General features: G+C 43.5%; 1 protein-coding gene across 1 annotated transcript in view; it reads right to left on the bottom strand.

Moving 5' to 3' along the window:
- P2RY11 (purinergic receptor P2Y11) overlaps positions 1 to 26,092 on the bottom strand; it is a 46,131-nt gene extending 20,039 nt beyond the window's left edge. The window contains exon 1 of the mRNA XM_082254831.1: positions 26,063 to 26,092. The gene's annotated coding sequence lies outside the window, so the exon portion shown is untranslated. The remainder of the gene's footprint in view (positions 1 to 26,062) is intronic.
- Between the last annotated feature and the right edge of the window lie 313 nt (positions 26,093 to 26,405).

Genomic DNA, 26,405 nt, shown 5'->3' with positions numbered 1-26,405 from the left:
CGAAACATGCTTGTAATCCAAAGCACTCTTATATCAAAGCAAATTTCCCCATAAGAAATCGTATAGGGGTCAAAAAATACACAAAAAAAAAAAATTATATGTTGGATTTAATTAACTTTTTTATGTCAAGTTGCACATAACTGGGTTACGTTGAATTTAAGTAACAAGGTCTATGTCAGTCTATTAACCACTTGCCGACCGCCGCACGACTATTTACGTCGGCAGTCAGCCCCTCACAGGCAAAGCGACGTAGGGGTACATCGCTAGCCTGTGAGGGTCTAGGGAGCGAGCGCACGCCGCTGGAGGCGCGCTCCCACGCGGTCACGGACCCCCCTGCGAATGTGCCCGGCGGACCCGATGTCCGCCGGTCACTCGCGATCGTTCGTTAGAGCAGGAGAAAGGCAGGTGGCTAATGTAAACAAAGCCGCCTGTCATTCTCCCCTGTGTATGAATAGTGATCATACGGTTCTACTATGTAGGACCGTTGATCACTGTTCCTACACCTCAAGCCACAGCCAATCACAGTTAGAAGCACGCCCCTAGGGACACACTTAACCCCTCCCTCTCCAATAAAGTTAACCCCTTCAATTCCAGTGTCATTTTACAGTAACAGTGCATATGTATAGCACTGATTACTGTAGTAATGTCACTGGTAACCCCAAAAGTGTAAAAAATGTCAGTCAAGGGTCCGATCTGTCCGCCGCAATGTCGCAGTCCCGCAAAAAAAAACGCCGATAGCTGCCATTACGCGTTAAAAAAAAAAACAACAAAAATGACAAAAATCTTTACCTTAGTTAGTAAACGCAATAACTTTTGTGCAAACCAATCAAAATACGCTTTTTGCGATTTTTTTTTACCAAACATATGTAGCAGAAACAAATTGGCCTAAAATGTTAAAAAATTTTGATTTTTACAATTTTTTTTGGGGAATTTCATATAAAAAATGTGAAAAATATTGTTATTTTTGCAAAATTGATGCTCTTTTTTTGTTTATAGCGCATGATCAAAAAATTGCACAGGTGATCAAATACCACCAAAAGAAAGCTCTGTTTGTGGGGAAAAAAGGACATCAAATTCGTTTAGGTACAGCGTCGCACGACCGTGCAATTGTCCGTTAAAGTCACGCAGTGCCGAATCGCAAAATAGGCCCTGGTCAGGAAGGGGGTAAAATCTTCCAGGGCTTAAATGGTTAAATTCAACGTAACCCAGTTATGTGCAACTTGTTGACATAAAAAAGTAAATCAAATCCAACATATCATTTTTTTGAGTATACCTCTTCAATCTTAAAAATGAAAATACAAAACAAAAATGTTGCAACAGAATCTAGCCACAATATTTTTTTCAAGGCAACAAAAAAATAGATGATACCATTGTCACTAACAAATATGTAAGAGTCGGTTCACACTGCCACGACTTGTCAGGTGACTTGGTTGCCTGACAAGTAGCGCTCCATTCTGTGCAATGGAACCATTCTAATCGGAGCAACTTGAGTCTTAGGAAAAGGTAACTGCACTAATTCTGGGCGAAGTTGGAGCGACTTGCATTGACTTCTATTATGAGAAGTAGTTTGCAAGCCGTGGTGAAGTTGTGCTGCACGGGCGACTTCAAAGTTGGGGCGACTCCCTGGTGTGAGCTGACTCTAAAGCTCAATTATCAAAAATATTTTTATTCTTTAGTTATAAATTAACAAAATACATTTAAATAAACAATAAAAGAAATCAAATAAATAAAAAAGAAAGACCTTTTTACACTCCATGACACAATTAGTGCTGGGACAAGGTAATCCAGAGCCCAGGGTAAACATGCCAAATTGCCCCCCCCCCCCCACCAAATGTATGATTATGTGTCGAGCACTAGTCTGCATACTCCCCCCCTAAGCATAATACCAGCCTCCTTATAGTACAAATCCACCTCCCTGCTGAAATGCCCCCTCCTGGCACAAATCTTTGCCCCCCCAGCTCAAATCTTCTCTCCCCTCATGCCCAGCATAAGTCGCCCCCCCAGCGCAAATCCTCTACCCCTCAAATTTTCCCTCCAAGCACAAAACCTCTCCCCCCTCACTCGAAATCCTCTCTCCTAGCACAAATACCCCCAATAATCCCTACTAGAATAACCCCCCCCCCCCAAAAAAAAAATTCTCTTCACCCATAGCTCTCGGCTCTGCCCCCTACCAACACAAATCCCCCAAAATCACCACTTCTAGCACACCTCCCCAAATTTCCCCTCCTAGAATAATTCTTACCCCCCTGCCATCCCCCCCAAACTCCCCCTCCCAACACAAATTCCCTCAATCTCCTTGTGGCCCCCCCCCCACCTCACATGGTACCCCAATGCCCAGGGCAGCCATGCCTCCTTCCTACCACCCCTTGTCCCAGACCTGGTTACAATTATCAGAAAGTCCCTGCTGAAAAAAATAGTAATTATATCCATTTAAAAAAATAAAAAAAATAAAAAAATCTTAAAGCCTCATTGGTTGTCATCTGTATAAGGAATAGTAAAATCACCATAGTTTTCTCCTTATGTGAACAACTTGAAAGGATTTTTTCTTTTGACCAGTAGAACAACAGCCTTGAAGAAATTCCTTTTTTTAATTATGTCTTCCAGGCTTCTGTCCTATGCAGGGCCAGATTAACGTAGGGGCTATTGGAGCTGCAGCTCCAGGCCCCTACCTTTATATAGGCCCCGGGTTGGCCATATTCACTGTTACCGCTCTTCTGTCACTTGTAAACACAGAAGTCTGGCTTCTATGCTCGCTTCCCCAGGCAGCTCCCTCAGAACCTCCCCACACAGCGCAAAGGCCGGACAAGGAGGGACAGTTGCCGATGCATGGATGTGTTTATGGGCTTCAGAGACAGCATCCCATGTTGAATTAGGCATGCATGGCTGCACCCTTCCTCCTCTGGGTGCATGCCAAGGCACGGCCCTTAAGGCCCTTCAAAATCCTCAGCACCAAGCCCATGATGCTCTTAATCCGGCCCTGGTCCTATGGGTCAAATTCTTATGTGAAAGAAATCAGCTCCGACTTTATATGGAACTGTTGATTTCTAATAAAGCTAGATTTGGCTTTCAATTTTCCTTATCTTGGAGTAATAAGGCTTCAAGCTGCAAGGAACATCTTCACAGCATTTCCCTTTTTGGAGGAAACTATGGTGATTTTCATATTTCTTGATATAGATAATAACCACTGAGGCTCTCCAACCTTTATTGAATATGGATATTATTACTATTTTTTCAGTAGGACCTTGCTGATAATGTTTAATTTAATGGGGCATAGGATCTCTATTTATTATGCATTTGATGTCTTTATTTTACTTTTTCGTTTATTTATTCATTTTATTTATGAGTACGGTATAATAATAAAAGAAATCTATACATATTTATTGGTAACAATGTAATTTTAGGCCTTTTTTTTTATTACCTTTATATAAGTTTGGTCTATGTTAAATGTGCAAGAGGGTAATTGCCCTCATTTAAAAAAAACTCTCTTACTTCCCACTCCATCTCAGGGACAGGACAAGAAATAAAGAGAAATCTTCTCAAAGTAACACAAATGGCAAAAATACTTTTTTTTTTTCCTTCCCTACTCTATTCAAAACACACAAAAAATAATAATAATTTACCGATACATTTCATTTAGCCTTGGTTCACACTATGAAGTGCACGTAAATTGTACAGGAACTGCACCACATTCCTAATTACCACTTCTGGACCGGAAGAATTTGCCCCCTTAAATGACCGGGCCATTTTTTTGCGATTCGGCACTGCGTTACTGTACACAAGATGGCGCTGTGTCTTTTGTGCAGCGGATGTTTGTGTCATTTATATTGCGTAATTTTAGATCATCTTGGCACTTAGATATTAGATATTTTATAATGTCCATTGTGATGCCAAGTTGTTTTTAATTCTGGCCGATTTGACATTTTACGTCTCAAGTGACTCTATATGCAGATGTTTCCGGCCAGTCCGTGTTAAAAGCTCTGTTTCCTTCCGGTGTGTGGAGCGCATTTGGTTGCGGCTCACACTTCCGGGTTTCTAGCTGGCCAATTAGCATCGTCCGCCTGCTATTTAACGGCGTCTGTCATCTACGGAGCCACGCCCCTGAAGACGTCATTTGTGTATGACGAAACGCATTGGGCCGTTCCCCATTGGTTGACGCCTGTGACGCACAGGCGCAGTAGAGGACGATCGCGGCCATCTTGTTGGTGGGATTGGAACCACGCTGACCGGCGGTTTTTATGCTTGTTTGTACCGACCAAAATGTGAGTTTTATTTCATCACTCTTATTAAACCTTCTGGAAACTTACATACTGCACTATGAGGGATTATTTCTTTCCATATGCATGGTTCCCGACCGGATATTTTGACCATTTCTATATGAGGTCCCCCCTCTTTTGAGAATTGGATTGGGATAGTGATTCTCTGACTGCTACCTACAGCTTGCCCCGGACATGACTTAAATGTGTGTTTATTCATCGTTCTGGTAAGCGTGTTTTAGCCTAAATCTGGTGGTGGATCTGCTGCACTTTCCCACTTAGTGTTGGTGTTATCATACTTCTCCACGAGGATCCTCTGGAAGTTCTGGTCTTTGGATTTATTATGGACTATCTGTTTATTGATTTGCCTATAATAATTTATTTATGATAAGCGCTACATATTTTTTATTTATTTGTCTTCCACACATGGTCAGTATATGTTCAGTGTAGCTGCTATCTTGCTATTATAACATTATATATATTATATATTTAAAGAAATTTATTTTTACTCAGCGCAGCTACCTATATACTTTTACCTTGAGTGTTACTGTAATGGAAAATTGCGCGGTCATGCAATGCTTTACCAAAATAAAATTGATGCACTTTTTTTCCCCACAAATAGAGCTTTCTTTGATCACCTGTGCGATTTTTATTTTTTGCGCTATAAACAAAAAAAGCCACATTTTTAAATAAAAAAAATATATTTTTTTTACATTCTGCTATGTAACATTCCCCCCCCCCCCAAACAAAAATTAAAAAATCTAAATTTTTCATCCTTTTAGGCCAATTTGTATTCTGCCACATATTTTTGGTAGAAAAAAATCACAAAAAGCGTATTTTGATTGGTTTGCGCAAAATTTATCACGTCTACAAACTAGGGGAAAGATTTATGTCACTTTTATTTATTTCATTTTTTTTTTACTAGTAATGGCGGCGATCTGCGATTTTTAGCGGGACTGCGACATTGCAGAGAACAGATCGGACCCCTGACTGACATTTGTGACACTTTTGGGGGGGACCAGTGACATTACTACAGTAATCAGTGCTAAAAATATGCACTATTACTCTATTAATGACATTGGCAGGGAAGGGGTTAACCCAGGGGCGATCAAAGGGTTAAGTGTGAGCCTAGGGGAGTGTTTTCTAACTGTATGGGGGATGGACTTGTGAAATGACCACAGAGACTTGTGACCCTATAGAGAAGGATCACAGGCACTCCGTGGTCATTTCAGAAAGAAGAACGGTCAGCTGTGTTTACAACCTCTGACCGTCCTCTCTCAGCAGGGAGCGATCGCGGGTGCCCGGCAGCAATTGTGGCCGCCGGCACCATGGATCGGCTTCCCCGTTGCCCCCCAGCACCACACGCGTGACCGACGAAGGGCTACGTCAGATTCCGCAGGAGAGCCAGCCTGCTGCAGTAAATGTACGGCAGACGGTGTTAAATTCACTTGTGATTTTATGCGGGATGATTTGAGCCCATTCAATCATGATGATCCTGCCTGCGATTCCAATTAACAGGATTAAATCCACTATAATAATAATGTCCGCACAGATGACTTTAATGTCATACAATTCCTGCCAAATCTGCTGAAATTTGAGCTGTGGGTTGGCCCTGCAAGCAATATAGAAAAATACTATGAATAAATATAGATCTAAAATGGGATATAGGTATTATATCCACTACCTGCACACCCTTTGATAGATATCTAAAACTGTGCCTAAAAATGCACTTTATTATGTATTGATCAATAAGCGCGGTTTGTCAAAAGATCGGTCGATCTAGGAAGGCTGACCGTTCCTTTTGAAGTTTACATAGAAAAATACTATTTAGGACGGAATGTCAGTATGCAGTATATGAAAGCCTTTGTTAATTTCACACCCCTGGCTCGCAGTTTCCACTCTAATTCATCCCAAAGGTGTTCTATCAGCTTGAGGTCAGGACTCTGCGCAGGCCTGTCATGTTCCTTCACCCCAAACTCGCTCATCCATGTCTTTATGGACCTTGCTTTGTGCACTGGTCCAAATCATTTGGTGGAGGGGGGATTATAGTGGGGGGTTGTTTTTCAGGGGTTGGGCTTGGCTCTTTAGTTCCAGTGAAGGGAACTCTTAACCACTTGCCGACCGTCGCAAGTACATATACTGCTGCAGTCAGCCCCGGCCAGGCAAAGTGACGTACCGGTACGTCACTAGCCTGTCACTGGCTTGTGAGCCAATAGCGAGGCCCGCGCCCGCCCCAGCTCGTTCCCTTACAAGTCAGTGCGTGTGACCGGCAGACCCGATGTCCGCCGGTCACTCGCGATCGTTCGCCGGGAAGGGAGAAAGGCAGGCGGCTAATGTAAACAAAGCCACCTGTCATTCTCCCCTGTGTAAAAATGGAGATCAGACGGTTCTACTATGTAGGACCGTTGATCTCTGTTTTTACACTAGTAGCCATGTCCCATCACAGTTAGAAACACGCCCCTAGGACACACTTAACCCCTCCCTTTCCAATACAGTTATCCCCTTCCCTGCCAGTGGCATTTTTACAGTAACAGTGCATATGTATAGCACTGATTACTGCAGTAATGTCACTGGTAACCCCAAAAGTGTCAAAAATGTCAGTCAAGGGTCCGATCTGTCCGCCACAATGTCGCAGTCCTGCAAAAAAAAAATCGCAGATCGCCGCCATTACTCGTTAAAAAAAAAAACACCAAAAATTACAGAAATCTTTCCCTTTGTTAGTAAACGCGATAACTTTTGTGCAAACCAATCAAAATACGCTTTTTGTGATTTTTTTTTACCAAACATATGTAGCATAAAACAAATTGGCCAAAAATGTTAAAAAATTTAGATTTTTACATTTTTTTGGGGAATTTCATATAAAAAAATGTGAAAAATATTGTTATTTTTGCAAAATTGACGCTTTTTTGTTTATAGCGCATGATCAAAAAATCGCACAGGTGATCAAATACGACCAAAAGAAAGCTCTGTTTGTGGGAAAAAAAGGACATCAAATTTGTTTAGGTACAGCGTCACACGACCGCGCAATTGTCCGTTAAAATCACGCAGTAAAAAATCACAAAAAAAAACCCTGGTCAGAAAGGGGGTAAAATCTTCCGGGGCTTAAGTGGTTAAGGCGTCAGCACACCAAGACATTTTGGACAATTTCATGCTCCCAACTTTGTGGGAACAGTTTGGGGATGGCCCCTTCCTTTTCCAACATGACTGCACACCGGTGCACAAAGGAAGGACCATAAAGACATGGATGAGTGAGTTTGGGGTGAAGGAACTTGACTGGCTTGCACAGGTCTACAGAGCAATTACTTTTTATGTTGTGGATATAAGGATATTGGGAGAGTTTGAGTAGTTTGGCAAAAGACAATTGGGTAGGGCTGACACTATTCAGTCCACAGATAGTTGTGTGTGTCAGTCCAGTGAGTCCACAATAGCAAATTGGTGAGTGCATTTCTTTCTGATCAATCTTTATTTTTCTGTACTTGCAGGGTTTTGAAAGAGAAAAAACATGGAGAAATGTGCATGTATCACACAGATATACTGCATGTTTAATTTTACCTAGACATACATTTTAAGTAAAAATAAAAAAAAAACAATAATAGTTGCGCTAAATAGTGAAAAATGCAAAATTGACATTCACAAAATGTAAATAATTAGTGTATGGTGGTAAAAAGTCAGTGACAAACACCCATGATTGTCCAACATATAATAAAAGTCTGGATCTTCAAACGTAAAACACAAAAATGAGATCCAAGAGTTAATAGGGATCACCACCGAATAAAATATCCAACACCGCTAGGTTAATCTGTTTACCAGAACAACCTGAACAACCTGAAGTCAGGTTGTTCTGGTAAGCAGATTAACCTAGCGGTGGAGGATTTTTTATTCGGTGGTGGATACCTATCAACTCACGGATCTCATTTTTGTGTTTTACGTTTGAAGATCCAGACTTTTATTATATGTTGGACAATCACAGGTGTTTGTCACTGACTTTTTACCACCATACACTAACTATTTACATTTTGTGAATGTCAATTTTGCATTTTTCACAATTTAGCGCAACTATTATTGTTATTTTTGTTTGATTTGGTGCAGAGGCGTAACTAGAACCTTCAGGGCCCCAGGGCAAGAAACCATGATGGGCCCCCCGGACCCCTGGCCGGGGCCCTTCCCTTCAAGCCTGGGGCTCTTCCCACAGATCCTTGGGCACTTTATTCTCCTTGCGGGAACCATTCACAAGTTCTGCAGTGGGCCCCCTTCCTGCCATCTTGGGGCCTCCCAACGGTGGTGGAATGCCAAGGCCCAGTCGCAAGTGTGACTTTTGCAATGCTGGAAGATCCCCCACTGGTGTCAGTAGTTTTTATTTTTTGGTATTTTAATTGTATTATTTTTTATCATTTTATTTTATTTTCCCTTGTCGTCTTTCAGGACAGGCACTTCTGAGAGAACCTGGCTCTTCCCTTCATAGGAAACACCGCCCCAATCTAATTGATTTAAGCCTCCTTCCAGCTGGCTGCCTCAGTTCTGGTGTTTCCTCCATCAGGGAGACACCGTCCAAAGAGGAGCCATAGCTTAGGCTGGGCCCCCTTTGCTGAATGGTCTTTTTCCAATAGAGATGTCAATATTCAAGCAGCTTGGACCGCTGTGGAGTGGCAGATTTCAGAACCCGGATAGCTCAGTCGGTAGAGCATCAGACTTTTAATCTGAGGGTCCAGGGTTCAAGTCCCTGTTCGGGTGGTGGCTGTCACCTACCTGTGAGGTCTTTGAGCTGCTGATCAGACAGTCTTTATGCACATCTGCCCTAATGCTCACTGGCCCAGAGAGTTGAAATGTCCTAGGGGACATAAGCTTCCCCCTTGGAATCTGCTCCAGAAACCATGAAGTGCCCCCCTGGCCGGGGCCCTTCCCTTTAAGCCTGGGGCTCTTCTCACTGATCCTGGGGCCCTTTACTCTCATTGCGGGGCCCTTTATTACAGTCCCGCAGCAGGACCCTTTAACAAGTTCTGCAGTGGGCCCCCTTCCTACCATCCTGGGGCCTCCCCCGGTGGTGGAATGCCAGGGCCCGGTCGCAAGTGTGACCTTTGCGATCCTGGAACTGCACCCACTGGTGTCAGTAGTTTTTATTTTTTGGTATTTTAATTTTATTATTTTTTATCATTTTATTTTTTTACAATGTCACTGACTATGACTCTGTCCATTCAGAAAAGGGAGGGGCTTGTAAATTTACATATTTACCGACCCCTTCCTGGTTCTCTATTGTGACACATACCCTGCAGCAGCCGGCAGGAGAGGGAAGGGAGCACAGTGTGGGGGGGGGGGGGACCAGGGGAGCACACAGGGGCCCAGAGACAACAGAACACAAGTGAACTGGATAGGAGGAGTGGCGGGGGCAGCATACAGAGGAACCAATCTCCTCCATTTTCCTCCTGCAGCTACAGGAGGAAAAAGGAGGACAGTGATTTCTCTACATGCTGCCCCCACCACCGGTCCTATCCAGGTGTACAGGGGAGCTGCACAGGCCCCCTGGAGCATGGGGCCCGGTTGCAATTGCAACCCCTGCAATTACGCCCCTGATTTGGTGTATAGTTGCAGCTCTGTATTATTGTTATTTTTAGTACAGTTTCGCGTAGTTATCTTCCCCTTTTCACATTAATACATTTGAAGTGCAATTTCAGAACACTTCATACTTTAATACATTTATTCTTCTTGGGCCCCCAATCATTTCCTAACAGGGATACACTTTAAAAAAATATAGCCCCCCCCTGGTGATCTTCACTGTGTCGCCTGCCTGGCAATGCACAGCAACTCATTAAAATCGACTCACTTTTGATGCTGGGATCTCATTCTCTTGAGAGGAAAAGCCTATCAACAGCCTAAAAGGCAATGCCTTGGTCTTCAACGTGCAGGAGTGAGAAGATTGTGAAGAGCTGCTCTGCAGTGCCGGAAACACAGTGAAGATTATCAGGGAACCACATTTTATATAAATGCTGGGGCATGGGAAGTAGCCCTCAAAAGGATAAATGCAATAAAATGAACTTACCTTTTAAAGCATAATTCTGTCCAGCTGCTAAAAACATGTGTGTATTTCTTTACATGCACATGGTTACAATAATACAGCTACTCTTGTGGTTAACATACCCCTGCCACACTATAGGAGCGCCTCTGCAGCTTCCTCCTTCACTAATGTGCAGTGTTAGTGGCTTACTGTGCTGGTATTTCCACTCTCAGCCTGATTTCTGGTTTGCAGAGAGGGTAATAGGAGTTTACATAAAGATAGATTTCAAGTAACTTGCATTTAAATAGTGTTAAATAAATGTATCTCTGCGGTAAAAAAGTATGGGATGTACATACACTATATAGTCAAAAGTATTGGAACACCTGCCTTTACGCGCACATGAACTTTAATGGAATCCAAGTCTTATTCTTATTGAGTTGGCCCACCCTGTGCAGCTATTACAACTTCAAATCTTCTGGGAAGGCTGTCCACAAGGTTGAGTGTTTTTGGGGATGGCCCCTTCCTGTTCAAACATGATTGCGTACCAGTGCACAAAGTAAGGTCCTTAAAGACATAGATAAGCGAGTTTGGGGTGGAGGAACTTGACTGGACTGACCTAAAACTGGTAGAATTCCTTTAGGATGAATTAGAGCGGAGACTGCGAGTCAGACCTTCTGGTCAGGGGCAGACTGACACCTTTTGTCCCAGGGGGCAAGTACAAACCAGAGGCCCATGATGCAGAGACTTGGCCCCCCTCCCACTCTCCCTCTTCCTGGTCTCCTCCTTACCCCCATTCCAGGCTGAAGCTCTGCTCCAGGTACTCTCTACTCACCGGCTGAATCCGTGTTCCCGACCTGGCCAACAGGGGGCAGTTGGAGGGAGCTGGGACAGCTTGGTCGGGACTGGCCAGGGGAGAAGAGTCTCCAGTGGGGCAAAGAACTAGCCTCTGCTCAGACACACTTTACACCATCCATGCAGTTTACACCATCCATGCAGTTTACACCATCCATGCAGTTTACACCATCCATGCCTGCGCTCCGTCCTTCTCTTCATCCTGCACTCAGTAGGTTAGCAGTGGGAAATGTTTTCTTCTCTTCACCAGAAATGCTTTAGACATGTCTGTGGCAGAAGCAGGGCAGCCTTTTTACAGGGCATCAAAGCGGCCTGGGGGGCAATTTCCCCCCTGCCCCAGTCCTCCCCTGCTTCTCATCCACATCAATGCCTGACCACACAAATGCACTTTTGGAAGAATGGTCAGGCTGTGTTTGTCTATAGATACACACAAAGCATGGCTCAGCCCCCCCCCCCCCCACCCTGCTCCCTCCTCACAGGATTTGATTGGCAGCAGCAGGAGCCAATAGCTTCCATTGCCTCTGGTCCTGTAAGGAGCGGGAGGGAGACCAGTGCCTCTGCAGACAGGCATGGCACTGGATCAAGTTAGGACTTAGGTGAGAAAAATGGGGCGATACTATTACTGGGACATGTTGTACCTAAATACGTTAAGGTAAAAAATGTTCTGCTTTTAGGGCCGGTTCACACTGAGAATCGTATAGGAACATGCTGTGCATTCCTGTGCGATTCACATGCAGTTCTATGCATTTTGAATGGGCTGAAATCGCACTGCACTGTACCAAAAGTAGTGCATGCACTACTTTTGGAAACTCACTGCAACTGCATTTGCGACCTCCGTTTTGGGTGTCATTAAGTTAATATTGACACCTTCTGCAGATTTCAACTGCAATCTGTTTTAAATACAGTGCAGGAAACATGGGTTTCCTGCACCGCGTTCTGGTGTAAACTAGCCCTAAGAACCACTTTAATTACTTTTGCTGTGTATGCTTGTTCGTGTTTTTTTCCCTCAGCTTACTTAAAGTGGAATTCCAGGCAAACTCCAACGAACCTTATAGTGGTAAGTGCTTAAAAAAAAAAAAAAGTCATACTTACTTACTTTGCGTAGTTGTTTTGCACAGAGCAGCCCGATCCTCTTCTTCTCGGGTTCCTCGCTGGCGCTCCTAGCTCCTCCCTCTTGACCAGTGCCCCCAGTAGCAATCTGCTTGCTCCCGAGCCCTGCTCTCAGCCAATGAGGAGAGGGAATTCAGGGACAGCCAGGGCTCTCATGCACATTGCTGGATCGAGAGGGGGTCAGGTGAGTATTAGGGGGGCTGTCGGGGAAGCAGCACCCAGGAGGTTTTTTTTTAACTTCATGCATAGAACAAAACCTTCAGCATTTACAACCACTTTAAACTCACCACCCCCTCACTCCCCATTCTTACACTTCTGCTGACTAACCCATCTTCCTTCTGTCAGCCAGCAGTAGCTGCGGGGGGGGGGGGGGGGAAGAGTGCCAACAACTGATGAGCCATAGGAACCTATGGATGATATGGCTATTCCCAGGCATAAATAACCAGCCATTGTCGAGCACTCTCTCTCCGCTGCAATCATTGCTGGCTGACACAGGGGATCAGTTGATCGGACTGGAGCAGCCTGAAAATAGCTTTGGCCCCTTTCACACTTGGGCAGTGGCGGCCCGTCACCCATCAATAGGGGGCGCAGGGGCGCCGCCCCCCCAAGGCTAGTCATCCTAGTCATCAACATTAAAAAATAAATAAATGTGTTCCCTTAAGTGTGTGCGGGGCACCGGACACACTGGTGTATATGGAAAGCGAAAGGGTTTTTGTTATCACATGATTGCATCTGGGAAGCTTCCTTTAGAGTGTCCTCGGGGCGCAGAGTGATGAGCTCTGAACACTCCCACTGTTCCATTGGCTTCCTGTGATTGGTCCATAGGATGTCCGATGTAGTAGGGCGGTGCTTTGGGCATCACTGTCTTCTTCCCGCTGTGGAACCGGAACGTAGAGTCTGCCTGAGCCTCCATGCTGATTGCGGACATCTCTACTGGCTCTGCTACTTGTAGTTTTCCCTACGCGACCGCTACAGACAGGAGACAGTGCTACAAGCCAGGAATACAGATTTGATAGCGGGAGCCCAGTCGGTCCCCAACTTGTTTGCTGCTGCTGAAACACAAAAGGGGAGTGGAAGCAACCTCCCCCCCCCCCCCCCAGCTCCAGCTTGCCAGGGAAGGGATCATGTAATGGGCAGGCTGGAAGGGGTTAAATGAGCCTGTGACTTTTTTTTTTGGGGGGGGGCAGTAAGAACTAGGCTGAAGTCCATAGGAGTGTAGGAGTGATTGGAATATCACCTAATTGCAGCACTTCCATATTAATTGTCGGGTTATTTTTTATAAATCCTTATTAAAAGCAATGGGTGTCATTTATCCAGCCAGCCCCCAGGGCATATAAGCCTATTGCCTTCTTGTAGCCCATTGTCTTCTTGGTGGGGGGGTCATCCCAGTAATAACTAGGCTGAAGTCTATGGAGTTAACTGGGACATCACCTACAATGTGCAGTACCATATATTAATTGTCGGGTGATTTTCCTATATCCATATTAATAATAGCAATTGTGCCATTAATCCAGCCAGCCCCCCAGGGCCTATAAGCCCATTGCCTTCTTGTAGCCCATTGTCTTCTTGAGGGGGGGCGATCACCCCAGCAAGAACTAGGCTCAAGTCTATAGGAGTAACTGGGACAACTCCTACAAGGTGCAGCACCTCCATATGATTTGTCGGGTGATTTTTGTATATCCCTATTAATAGCAATGTGCCATTATTCTAGCCAGCCCCCAGGGCTTAGAATAAAGTCCTTGTGACAGATGGGACAGTCCTGCACCGGTCCTCTAGGTCATACATTGTACAGAGGAGGATGAACACAGCCTTCCTCTCCCCTCCTCCAGCCCTCGGGGCTGCTCTCCACTTGCCGCTCAAGGCTCGGTCCCCCCCACCCCCCGTACCCCTCCTCCTCATCCTCCTCCTTGGTGATGAATCAGTCCCCAGGCTGTGCGGCCAGTTTGGGGGTTGCTGAGCTTCCAATGCAGAGTCCGATAACTGAGAGACCGGTCAGCCTCCGCTCATACACAGCGCTCTGCTATGTAGAGGATGGAACCAGGCGGAGCATCAGGGCTGGAGGGGTTAAATAACACCGGGAGTAATGGCAGGGTTATTGCAGAACACATACTCCACCATCCATCCATCCATATACAGGGGGATCCCAGTGTAACTGGTGTTCTGTATTTTTATGGGGTTATCAATGACAGACCACAGGGGCAATAGGGACCCTTACTAACTGGGTGTAAGGGAATAACTGATCGGGTCCTTATATTAACATGGGAGTGTTGTCAGGGTCACTTGTAGTAACTGAAGGTTGCTGGTAGTATTATTTTAGTAACTTCTGATTTATTGAAGAATACTCAGGTATAGTAACTAATGACACTGGTCGTCTTGTTGTAGACACCATTCGACAATGGCAAGGTTAATGCAGAAAATGTCCTCCTCCATCCATCTTTATACAGGGAGATCCTAGTTTATCTGGTGTGCTGTATATTAAACAGTAATTTTGGAGATTAAGCAGTTATTGTATTAGCTGGTTCAATCAGAATGCTGCCATTGTAGTGTGCCAAAGGGTCGCTCTAATCTAATCCTGATGCAAAGCGCCGAGCAGCTGATGCAAAACTGCCAAACCGTTTACGGGAAGTAACCAAGCAAAGCACAGCCTGTGTATTCTGGTCCATCAGGAAGATGCATGATACAATCATTCCTTATGCAGGTCATAGATACAAAGAGGCATCAGCTGACACTGCCAACATTTGAGGGTCTTCTTATAACAGTCTGCCAGTCCCTCTATTAGAGCCAAATCCTCCTGTCCTCTATTATAACCCAACCCCTTGGTCTTCCTTAATTGTCCTTCCACTAGAACCCAACCCCTCTGTCCTCATCAGTTGTCTCTCCATTAGAACCCAACCCCTCTATCTTCCTTAATTGTCCCTCCATTGCAACTATTAGAACAAACTCCCTATGTCCTCCTCAATTTTCTCTCTAGTAGAATCAAAGCTCTCTGTCTTACTTAATTGTCTCTCCATTAGAACTAACTTCACCTGTCCTCTTCAATTGCCCCTCCATTAGAACCCAATCTCCCCTTTTCCTTCATTGCCCCTCCATTAGAACCAAATCCTTCTGTCTTCCTCAACTGTCCCTCTAATTGGAACTAAATCCCTCTGCCTTTCTCTGTTACCCCTCCATTACAACCAAATTAATCTGTCCTTCTCAATAGTCCCTCAATTGGAACCAAATCTTTCTGTCTTCCTCCGTTGTCCTTCTATTAGAACCAACTCCCTTTGGTCTCCTCAATTTTCTCCCTATTAGGATTGAAGCTCTCTGTCTTCCTTAATTGTCCCTCCATTGGAACTAAATTCCTATGTTCTCTTCAATTGCTCCTCCCTTAGAACCAAATACCTCTTTCTGTCCTCCTTAACTGTCCATCCATTAGAACCCAACCCCTATGTTTTCCTTTATTGCCTCTCCATCTGAATATATTGCATTGGGCAATTCTTGTACTTATGGGGAATATCTGAGAATATATTGTATGGGGCAATTCCTGTACTAATAAGTAATATATGAATATATAGCATGGGGCAATTCCTGTACTAATGGAGAATGTCTGAATATATTGCAAGGGACAATTCCTGTACTAATAGGTAATATATGAATATATAGCATGGGGCAATTCCTGTACTAATGGGGAATGTCTGAATATATTGCATGGGACAATTCCTGTACTAATAGGTAATATATGAATATATAGCATGGGACAATTCCTGTACTAATAGGTAATATATGAATATATAGCATGGGGCAATTCCTGTACTAATGGCCCATTAGTACAGAAATTGCTCCATGCTATATATTCATATATTACTTATTAGTACAGGAATTGCCCCATGCAATATATTCTCAGATATTCCCCATTAGTACAAGAATTGCCCATTGCAATATATTCATATATTCCTGATTAGTAATTTTTCTGAGGAATAGTATACCCAGGAGAGGTTGAATGCATTGGCCATGCTGTCAATGGAAAATAGACTGGAGACCAAGACGGATTTCAACCAGAAGGTGATTGAAAAATTTGCAAGCCAGAAGGAAAGAAGAGCAAAATTTATTTTCAAATAGTACTACTGGACACTGAGTACTAAGCAACTTCACTTTTTGTGATTTTGTTTTCTTTTTCATTTTTGTGAATTTTGTCAAAATGTTGAAAGCAAGCCATTTATCATTTTCCTTCCACTTCACAATTATTTGCCACTTTGTGTCGGTCTATCACATAAAATCCCAATCAAAGACATTTACGTTTTTGGTTGTAAGTTAACATGACAAAATGTGGAATAATTCGAGGGGTGATTATGAACGCTTATTCAAGGCACTGTACTTTGATTACTGAAGGCCCCTTTCTCACTTCTGTGACCTAAAAGGCACGCAATTTTTGACCACGATGCAATGCCTATGTCTATGGACCTCAAAAAGTTACATTTTTCAGTTTGCGCCCCCCCCCCCCCCAAAATTTTGAGCACCAGCCGCCACTGCACTTGGGACTGCAAATTCGCATGACAAGTGGTACTCCATGATTTCCAATATATGAGTACTGTTCATATCTGTGCAACTTCAAGTTGCAGGACTTCAAAGTACTCCCTGCACTACTTTGCGTTTTGAGGCTCATAGACCTCAAATTTACACAGGCATTGCTTCAAGTCCAGTCACAATCGCGGCAAAAAATTGTGACAAAACTGCGCGACTCTTAGGTCGCACAAGTGTGAAAGGGGCCTAAGTGTACAGATCTTTTTTACACGTTAGTCAGAGAATGTGTTAGGAGGGGAGAGAGAGCATTTTTAAGATTAGTTAGGGCAGGCATGTCCAAAGCCCGGCCAACGGGCCAATTGCGGCCCCCGGGCCGCTTTAATACGGCCCCACAGGTAATTTGGGAAAATCTATTGTTGTGGCCCCTGTGAATCCCAGAGTGCTGCTCAGGACCACTGGGATCTCTGGATCTTTCAACGTCCATGTACTTGTGAATACACTAAATGTTAACATCCACCGTCCGTCCCCACCAGCTTTATATCCCTTGCTCAATATGGCCTCAGACTTAACCTGATAAGGGAGCACTAAAAAACACAAATAAATTTGGCACTAGTATAACAGGACCAGCGCCCTCTCCATGATAACTGGCATAACACCTGTTTAGATTTGTCATCCATGTGACGAAATGGAAATGGAAAAGTATGCCATTTGCAATAAACTTTGCATAAAATAGTTAATTTGCATTTAATTTTAATGGTCCAAAGAATGTCAGATAAAATGTTCGGCCCTCACGCATGTTCACTTCATCAAATCCGGCTCTTTAACCACTTTAACTCCGCTCACATTGCTGCTACTGCAGCAATGTGGCTCATTATCGTCCAGCGACGTAGACCTCAGTCACAGCGGGAGTCGGGCCAGGGGAGGAGCGGCGGCGATCGCCGCCGCTCTTCCCCGATCGTCGGGGAATCGAGTGTGGAGATCCGCCTGCTTGTGTAAACAGAGCGGGCGGATCTCCTAAGTGACAGGCAGGGACAGATTGCAGGGTTCAGCATAGTTGAACCCTCGATCTGTCCTTGTGTCACTCAGTCACCTCCCCCCACACACGTCAGTAAGCACCAGGCATACATTAACCCCTCCCTCTCCAATAAAATTAACCCCTTCCCTGCCAGTGTCATTTTTACAGTAACTGTGCATATGTATAGCACTGATTACTGTAGTAATGTCACTGGTACCCCAAAAAGTGTCAAAAATGTCAGTCAAGGGTCCGATCTGTCCGCCGCAATGTCGCAGTCCCGCAAAAAAAATCGCAGATCGCCGCCATTACGCGTTAAAAAAAACCACCAAAAATGACAGAAATCTTTCCCTTAGTTAGTAAAGCAATAACTTTTGCGCAAACCAATCAAAATATGCTTATTGTGATTTTTTTTTTACCAAACATAGGTAGCAGAAAACAAATTGGCCAAAAATTTAAAAAAACTTTGATTTTTACATTTTTTTTGGGGGGAATTTCATATAAAAAAAATGTGAAAAATATTGTTATTTTTTCAAAATAAACGCTCTTTTTTTGTTTATAGCGCAAAAAGTAAAAATTGCACAGGTGATCAAATACCACCAAAAGAAAGCTCTGTTTGTGAGAAAAAAAGGACGTAAATTTCGTTTGGGTACGGCGTCGCACTACCGCGCAATTGTCAGTTAAATTCGCACAGTGCCGAATCGCAAAAAGTGGCCTGGACGTAAGACAGCAAAATCCTCCTGTGGTAAAGTGGTTAAAAAAAGTTTGGACACCCCTGAGTTAGGGTTTGTCTGGAATTTCACTCTAAAATTCTGCTAAAACTTTGTGTATTCATACTGTTTGGACCTTGAAAAAGAGGGTACATCCTGAAAGCTTGACCTGAAAATTTGTATGTTAGACCAAATAAAAAAAAGTATCATAGGTAGTACTCAATTATTTTGTTGCACTCTATCCAGTTCTGGACCCAAAGGATTTACCCCCTTAATGACCAGGCCATTTTTTGCAATTCGGCACTGCGTTACTTTAACTGACAATTGCGCAGTCGTGCGACACTATACCCAAATAAAATTGACGTCCTTTTTTCCCACAAATAGCGCTTTCTTTTGGTGGTATTTGATCACCTATGCGATTTTTATTTTTTGCGCTATAAACAAAAAAAGAGCGAAAATTCTGAAAAAAAAAACAATATTTTTTACTTTCTGCTATATAACATTCCCAATAAAAAAAAATGTAAAAACCTATTTTTTTTTTATCATTTTAGGCCAATTTGTATTCTGCCGGATATTTTTGGTAAAAGAAATCCCAATAAGTGTATATTAATTGGTTTGCGCAAAAGTTATCGCTTCTACAAACTAGGGGAAAGATTTATGTCACTTTTATTTATTTTATTTTTTTTTACTAGTAATGGCGGCGATCAGTGATTTTTAGCAGGACTGCGACAATGCGGCGGACAGATCGGACCCCTAACTGACATTTTTGACACTTTTGGGGGGACCAGTGACATTACTACAGTAATCAGTGCTAAAAATATTCACTATTACAGTGCTAATGACACTAGCAGGGAAGGGGTTAACACCGGGGGCGATCAAAGGGTAAAATGCGTCCCTAGGGGGTGCTTTCTAACTGTGTGGGGGGTGGGCTTGCTGAATGAACACAGAGACCTGTGTTCCTAAATAAGAGGTACACAGAATCTCTGTGTTCATTACTGACAGAACAGCGGTCTGCCGTATTTACAAGCAGACCGCCATTCTGCCTCCACAAGGAGCGATCGCAGGTGCCTGGGGGAAATTGCGGCCACTGGACCTGCAAATTGGCTTCCCCTGTGGCAAATGGGCACGCACTTGCGCACACCCTCACTAGCGGTCCCGCAAAGCGACATACAGGTACAGGTATATGTACTTCTGGCTGTCGGCAAGTGGTTAATCATGATGGAAGAATGGTTTGTAGGATCAACCTCTTCAGTCACATCAGCTGGCACACCAGAAATTTATAGCTGCCTAGGTGTGGATTGCATTTGGCTACAAATCGCAACACAGGATAATCTGAGATATCTGCTATAGAACTTTGCTACGTTATAGCTGTGACATGACCCTTAACCAGTTCAGGTCTGCCCCACAGCAGTTTTACTGCTACAGGGCAGCACCTGTGCGCCGGATCACACACAGCGGTAGCTCAGTGGCGGGTACCACAGACTCAATATCCACCAGCATCCGCTGATCATTCGGTACAGAGGCCAAACAGCAATCTGCCTATGTAAACATGGCAGGTCAGGTTCTGTCAAAAGGGAAGGCATGCATCTTGTGTTCCTGCAAAGCAAGGACATGGATCCATGCCTTCCCCTAGTAAAAGCACCTCCCACATGTTAGATATAACCTTTTGGGGCTAAACAAAGTACAGGCAGGCAGTCTGTTGTTTCACTGAACGCTGCCTTTCTTTCGGAGCAGGAACTATTCTTTTTATTACTCTTTTGAGGCATAGACAAAACATGAACTCACAAATGTAACACTGCCATCTAGTGGTCATACAATGTAATAGGCACACAGCAATGACATACAGTGGTTGTTGCTGATTAAATACAAACCTTGTATGCTAACACCCCCACTCAACAACTACTATCTATGTCAATCTCATTTCTGATCTAAGATCCACAAATCTGGTTCTAGCTAGTGGCTTTGTCAAAGCATCAGCAATCATTTTTTCCGACTCACAATACACAAGTACAATCACTTTCTGATCAACTAAGTCATGAATGTAATGATGTCTGACATCGATGTGCTTGGTTCTTCCATTAATTTTCTCACTTGTTGCGAGCTTAATGCAAGCCTGATTGTCCTCAAATAAGACGGTAGGTTCTGACGTTGCTTCTCCAAGATCCTTGAGTAATTGCTGTAACCACACAACTTCTTGACTGGCATAAGCTGCAGATATGTATTCAGCTTCTGTAGAGGACAATGCCACTGACATCTGTTTCTTGCTGGACCATGATATAGGACTGTCTCCTAATTTTAATAAGTAACCACTTGTGGATTTGCGTGTGCTGTGATCACCTGCCCAATCGGAGTCCACATATCCCACGAGGTTTAAACCACCACTTGCTGATAGTTTCAAATTTAAGTCTTTTGTCTGTTTCAGATATCTCATAACTCTTTTGATCGCATTCCAGTCTCTTTGACGTGGTTTATCAACTCGCCTGCAAAGAAGAGACATGCTGGCTGCAATGTCTGGACGTGTAGTGGTTGCAATGTAGAGAAGTGCCCCCACTGCTTGTCTGTATTGTTCATTGGAAATCTTTTATCTCTTCTCCAATCCCTCTCAGTCTCTCCACCATCTCTAAGGTCTGTCTTATATAGTCCTGCATGTCCTGGTCTTTCTGTAGCTTAGTCTGATAGAGCTTTCTGATTAAATACAGTTTATTGCTGAGATTAACTCTTTCATGTGCTTTCTGTAACTCTTCCCACATGTCTTTAGCAGTCTGACAGTTACATATATGTATGATTTGATCATCATCTATGCACAGGGAGATTGTGCTCTGTGCTTTCTGATCTCTGTCTAACCACTCCTCTGTGGGCTGTGCAGGTCTTGATTCATTTATACATTTCCACGTACCTTCTCTTATAAGCAGCATTTTCATCTTGAATTTCCAAGATTGGTAGTTCTGATTTGTCAGATTTGCAATGGAGAACTTTGCTGAGGGGATGGCAGCAGCCATTTCTGCTGTTTGTCTTTCTGTTGCTGTCTCCTACACTTACTTGCTTTAGCTCACTGTATCTGGCTATATCCAGGGGTAATCTGTATTATATCCTGGGCTTCTGTAACATGTCCTGGGCCCATAACCTGTTAGATATAACCTTTTGGGGCTAAACAAAGTACAGGCAGGCAGTCTGTTGTTTCACTGAACGCTGCTTTTCTTTCGGAGCAGGAACTATTCTTTTTATTACTCTTTTGAGGCATAGACAAAACATGAACTCACAAATGTAACACTGCCATCTAGTGGTCATACAATGTAATAGGCACACAGCAATGACATACAGTGGTTGTTGCTGATTAAATACAAACCTTGTATGCTAACACCACACTGTACACAAACACTGGCTAGGCACACATTTACCCTTTGATCGCCCTTGATGTTAAAGCGGGAAAAAAAAGTCAGCAGCTACAAAAACTGTAGCTGCTGGCTTTAAAAAATAGCCACTCACCTCACGATCCAGCTGTGTGTTCACCCCAGTCGGTCTCACCCTCTGTCTTCTGTCCCCAGCACCGGCATCTTCACTATGGGCACCCGGCTGTGACAGCTTGCGGCTTCGCGCTGTGCATCGTAAATGGTGGATGTAGTCTTCTGGGATCTGTTAGCGGCACATGGAACGGAAGTGGGAAGCGGGTACCTGTCAAAATCAGGGACCTGCCCCCCCCCCTTCCCCCTCCACCCGCTCCTCAAAAGTGCCAATAGCGCAAGAGCAGCAAGGGACGAATCCCTAAAGCAGAACTTCCCCTTTTGGGTGTAGCTCCGCTTTAACGACCTTCCCAGCTAATGTCATTAGTATAGTGACAGTGCATATTTTTTGTCACCGGTCCCCAAAAAGAGTCAAAAGTGTCAGTTAAGCCCCGTACATACGTACCAATTGTCGGCCAAACGATCGGCCATCTTTTGTCCAGGGCTGTCCTGTCGGTTTAAAAGTGATAAAGACTGCACACGAATTTTGTCGGCCAACAACAGCTGACTGCAGAAGTGATGTCATGTGATGGTTTACTTTCCGTGTGTTTTTTTTTCTCTGAGCATGCCCAGTCTTGCTCATCTGCTGATTGTCGGCCGAATTCTGTACTGACTGATGTTCTGGTGTTGGCCAACAAAAATTTTAAAGTCTGCACGCCAGATTCTGTTCGGCCAAAAAGTCGCAGTCGGTTGTCGGAAGCATCATACTAACAAGCCGACAATCGGCCGATCGGTCGGTGGCCGAATATTTACGGCTGACAATCGCTACGTGTGTACGGGCCTTTAGTGTCCATATTGTCCGCTGCAATATCGCAGTCCCGCTATAAGTCGCTGATTGCTGCCATTACTAGTAAAAAAAAATGTTTTAATAAATGAAAACAATAAAAATATCCCATAGCTTGTAGATGCTATAACTTAAACAATATACGCTTATTGTTTTTTTTTTTTTTTTTTCCCAAAAATATGTAGTAGGATACATATTGATAAAAGAAAAGGAATTGGCAGCACTCCAGGTTGAGTCAAAATCCAGGTTTATTGACTGGACATCCAAATATGACAATCGTGACAAGGTAGACGCGTTTCACACACTGACTGTGTGCTTAATCATTACCAAAGGATACATATTGGCCTAAATTTATGAAGAAATTTGATTTTTAAATTTTTTTTTTCATTGGATATATTTTACAGTAGACAGTTAAAAACATTGTTTTTTTTCCAAAACTGTCCTTTTTTTTTTTATTTGTTTATAGCACAAAAAATAAAAAGTGCAGAGGTGATTAAATACCAGCAAAAGCAATCTCTATTTGTGGGGGAAAAAAAGGACATATGTTTTATTCAGGTACAGCATCGCACGACCACGCAATTGTCAGTTAAAGTGATGCAGTGCCCTATCGCAAAAAATGGCCTGGTCATGAAGGGGGGTAAACCTTCCGGAGGTCAAGTGGTTAAGCCGGCCATAGATGTTTCAATCTCGAACATTCTATAGGCAGGCTGATTATACCCAAGTTGATCCACTTGTGTACCACCAGCATGTTGGATTTGCCAGTGGCTATACCTGCTAGCAATAATCATTGTGTGCTCTTGTGCCCGCCCCTCCCCCCCCTCCTTGGGAGAACACAATAGCTCTTCAGGAGGATTCCCCCATCAACACTAACTGTGTTAATGAGGGAATCAAGTGATTTTCTTTCCTGCAGCCTGTGGCTGGGAGGGAGGTGTTATGTAGTCCAAACAGAATGTTATGTAAGACCCTAAGACAGGAAGTGGGTTTATGGGAGGAATTCCAGATTAAAAATAAAGAACACAATTTTTAAAAAAGAAAACAAATGCAGACACCACATCTAAGGACCAGTAAGCTGTAATATTATCAGCTTTTGTTCTTGGGTTTAGATACATTTTCAGGTGATTGAGTCAAAGTGTCAGACTTCAACATTTTCTTCCTGCATAATATTACATTACATAATTATGCATAAAACTATAAAAAGATATGTTATCTTCCGGATACACATGCATGGTATATGCTAGTCCCAAGATTTATATAACAGAAGAAATAACTGTCACTTCTCAAGGAACCCCTGCTAATAATTATTTTATACACGGCCCATGAGACCCCGTTCACACTGGGGCGATCCAACTTCCTGGGGCGACCTTATAGGTCGCAGCGCGCTGCTCGCACCGCGACCTCGGAGCGGCCGGCACGGACTTCATAACATTGAAGTCAATGCAGGTCGCTCCGGGTCGCCCCAAAGAAGCTCCGGACCCTTTTTCTAAGTCGGAGTGACTTGTGTCGCTCCTATTAGAACGGATCCATAGCTTCTCTATGGAAGGCGACCTACGGCGACCTGTGAGGAGACCAGGTCGCCTGACAGGTCGCCCCAGTGTGAACGGGGTCTGAGACATTAGCATGAACTGTTGCAGATTTAAGAACAAATAAAAGTATAAAGAAAGTTGTGCACTTGGTGTATAAAGCAGCCGGTAATATTTATTTTCAGTGATAATAAAATGAAACAAATAATAATTATGTCCAGAAAATAAATGCAGACAGTAAAAATTGTAGTCTCCCCTCGTACATTGCTGGTCAGTGGATAAGCACCCCCCCCCCTTGTATATTGCTGGTCAGTGGAGAAGACCCCCCTGCTTTATATTGATAGTAAGTGGAGAAGGCCCCTCCTCCCCCCCCCCCCCCCGTACACTGCTGGCCAGTGGAGAAGACCCCCCCCCCCCTGCTGTATATTGATGGTAAGTGGAGAGAAGTATCTACAGATAGTTGTTCCAAGAAGAAGGTGGCCTTTGTTCAGACAAGCTCATTAGTCCATAGAAAACAAGGTACAACACTCTGCAGTAATAATAAATATGAGAGAAAGAGAGAGAGAGGGAAAAGAGAGAGAGAGAGAGGGAAAAGAGAGAGAGAGAGAGAGAGAGACAAGAGAGAGAGAGAGAGACAAGAGAGCATGGGTTTCCTCCGATTCTCCGGTTTCCTCCAACACTCCAAAGACATGCTGGTAGGTTAATTGGATCCTGTATAAAATTGGCCCTACTGTGTATGAATGTGAGTTAGGGACCTTAGATTGTAAGCTCCTTGAGGGCAGGGACTGATGTGAATGTGCAATGTATATGTAAAGCGCTGCGTAAATTGACAGCGCTATATAAGTACCTGAAATAAATAAAAAATAAATAAGAGAGGGAAAAGAGAGAGAGAGAGAAAAAAAAGAGAGAAAGGAGTAAAGGGGAGAAATGAAAGAGGGAGAGAAAAAAAGAGAGAAATGAAAAAGAGAAAGAGAAGAGAGTGAAAAGAGAGAAAAGATAAGAGAAAGAGGAAAGAGGAGAGCAAGAAAAGAGAAGAGAGAGAAAAGAAAATGAGAGACACAGAGAGAGGGAGAGTGAAAAGAGTGAACATAGAAGAGAAAAAAAAAGAAAAGAAGGAGAAATAGAAGAAAGAGAAAGAGAAAGAGAGAAAAAAGAGGAGGGAAAAGATTAAAAAAAAAGAAAATAACTGAAAAGAAGAGAGAGACTGAAAAAGAGAAATGAGAAAGAGAGAAAGTAAAAATAGAAAAGAGAAAGGACTAAAAGAGAGAAATGAGAGTGAAGATAGAAAAGCGGAAAAAAATGAAGGAAAATAGGGAGAAAGTGAGAAGTGATAGTTTGAAAAGAGGAGAGAAAGAGAGAAAGAGAGAAGAGGGAAAGGGTAAAGAAGAATGGAGAGAGTGAAGAAAAGAGAGAGAAGAGAGAAATTAGAAAAAAAGAGGAGAGAGAGAGAAGAGAAGAGAGAGAAAACAGAGATAGGAGAGAAAAAATAGATGATAGATTGAAGCAAAGAGAGGAAAGAGAGAGGTGAAAGAATAAAGAAAAAAGAGTGAGGGAAAATAAAAGAGAGAAAAAATAAATAGATTTGAATTCTGTAAAATGTGAAAACTGGAAGGGTTTCTAGAGACAAATCCAATCAGGGATAAATCTCGAAAACCTGGAGCTGTCCCTACAAAATCATCAAGAAATGGAAAGTCCCCAATGCACACATGGGCAGACAATATACAGAGAGGTCATTATTAGGCGCTGTAAGGTAAAGCAGCCTGGGCTGATAGCACACAGCAATGAACTCATAACACTAAGAAGAGTATCATATCATTACTATTACTAACCCCAGGTCCAGGACTTGCTCTGTCCAGTCAGTGTGTTGTACGATGTGCCTCCCTCCAGCAGTCCCCGAGTTGTGGTCCCTGTACTGTGTATTGAGCTGTGTGCCTCCCTCCACCTCCTGTGTGTTTGTGTGATTCCCTCCCCCTCTCAGCACCATTTCATTTCTCATGTCCTCCTCCCCAGGCCTGACAGGACTACTATTCACATTCCTCAGGAAATCTACACAGACTGACACTGACTACTACTGCTGAGAAATAAATACTTTCGTTTTTGGATTTGTGATGAAAGTGGACCATTCATATGACCATACTTTAGGTGTAATTTCCATTTCTCACAACTAGAACT

This window comes from Pelophylax lessonae (genome assembly GCF_965119305.1).
Source record: "Pelophylax lessonae genome assembly, chromosome: 4".
NCBI lineage: Eukaryota > Metazoa > Chordata > Amphibia > Anura > Ranidae > Pelophylax > Pelophylax lessonae.
This window is presented reverse-complemented; position numbering and strand designations above follow the sequence as displayed.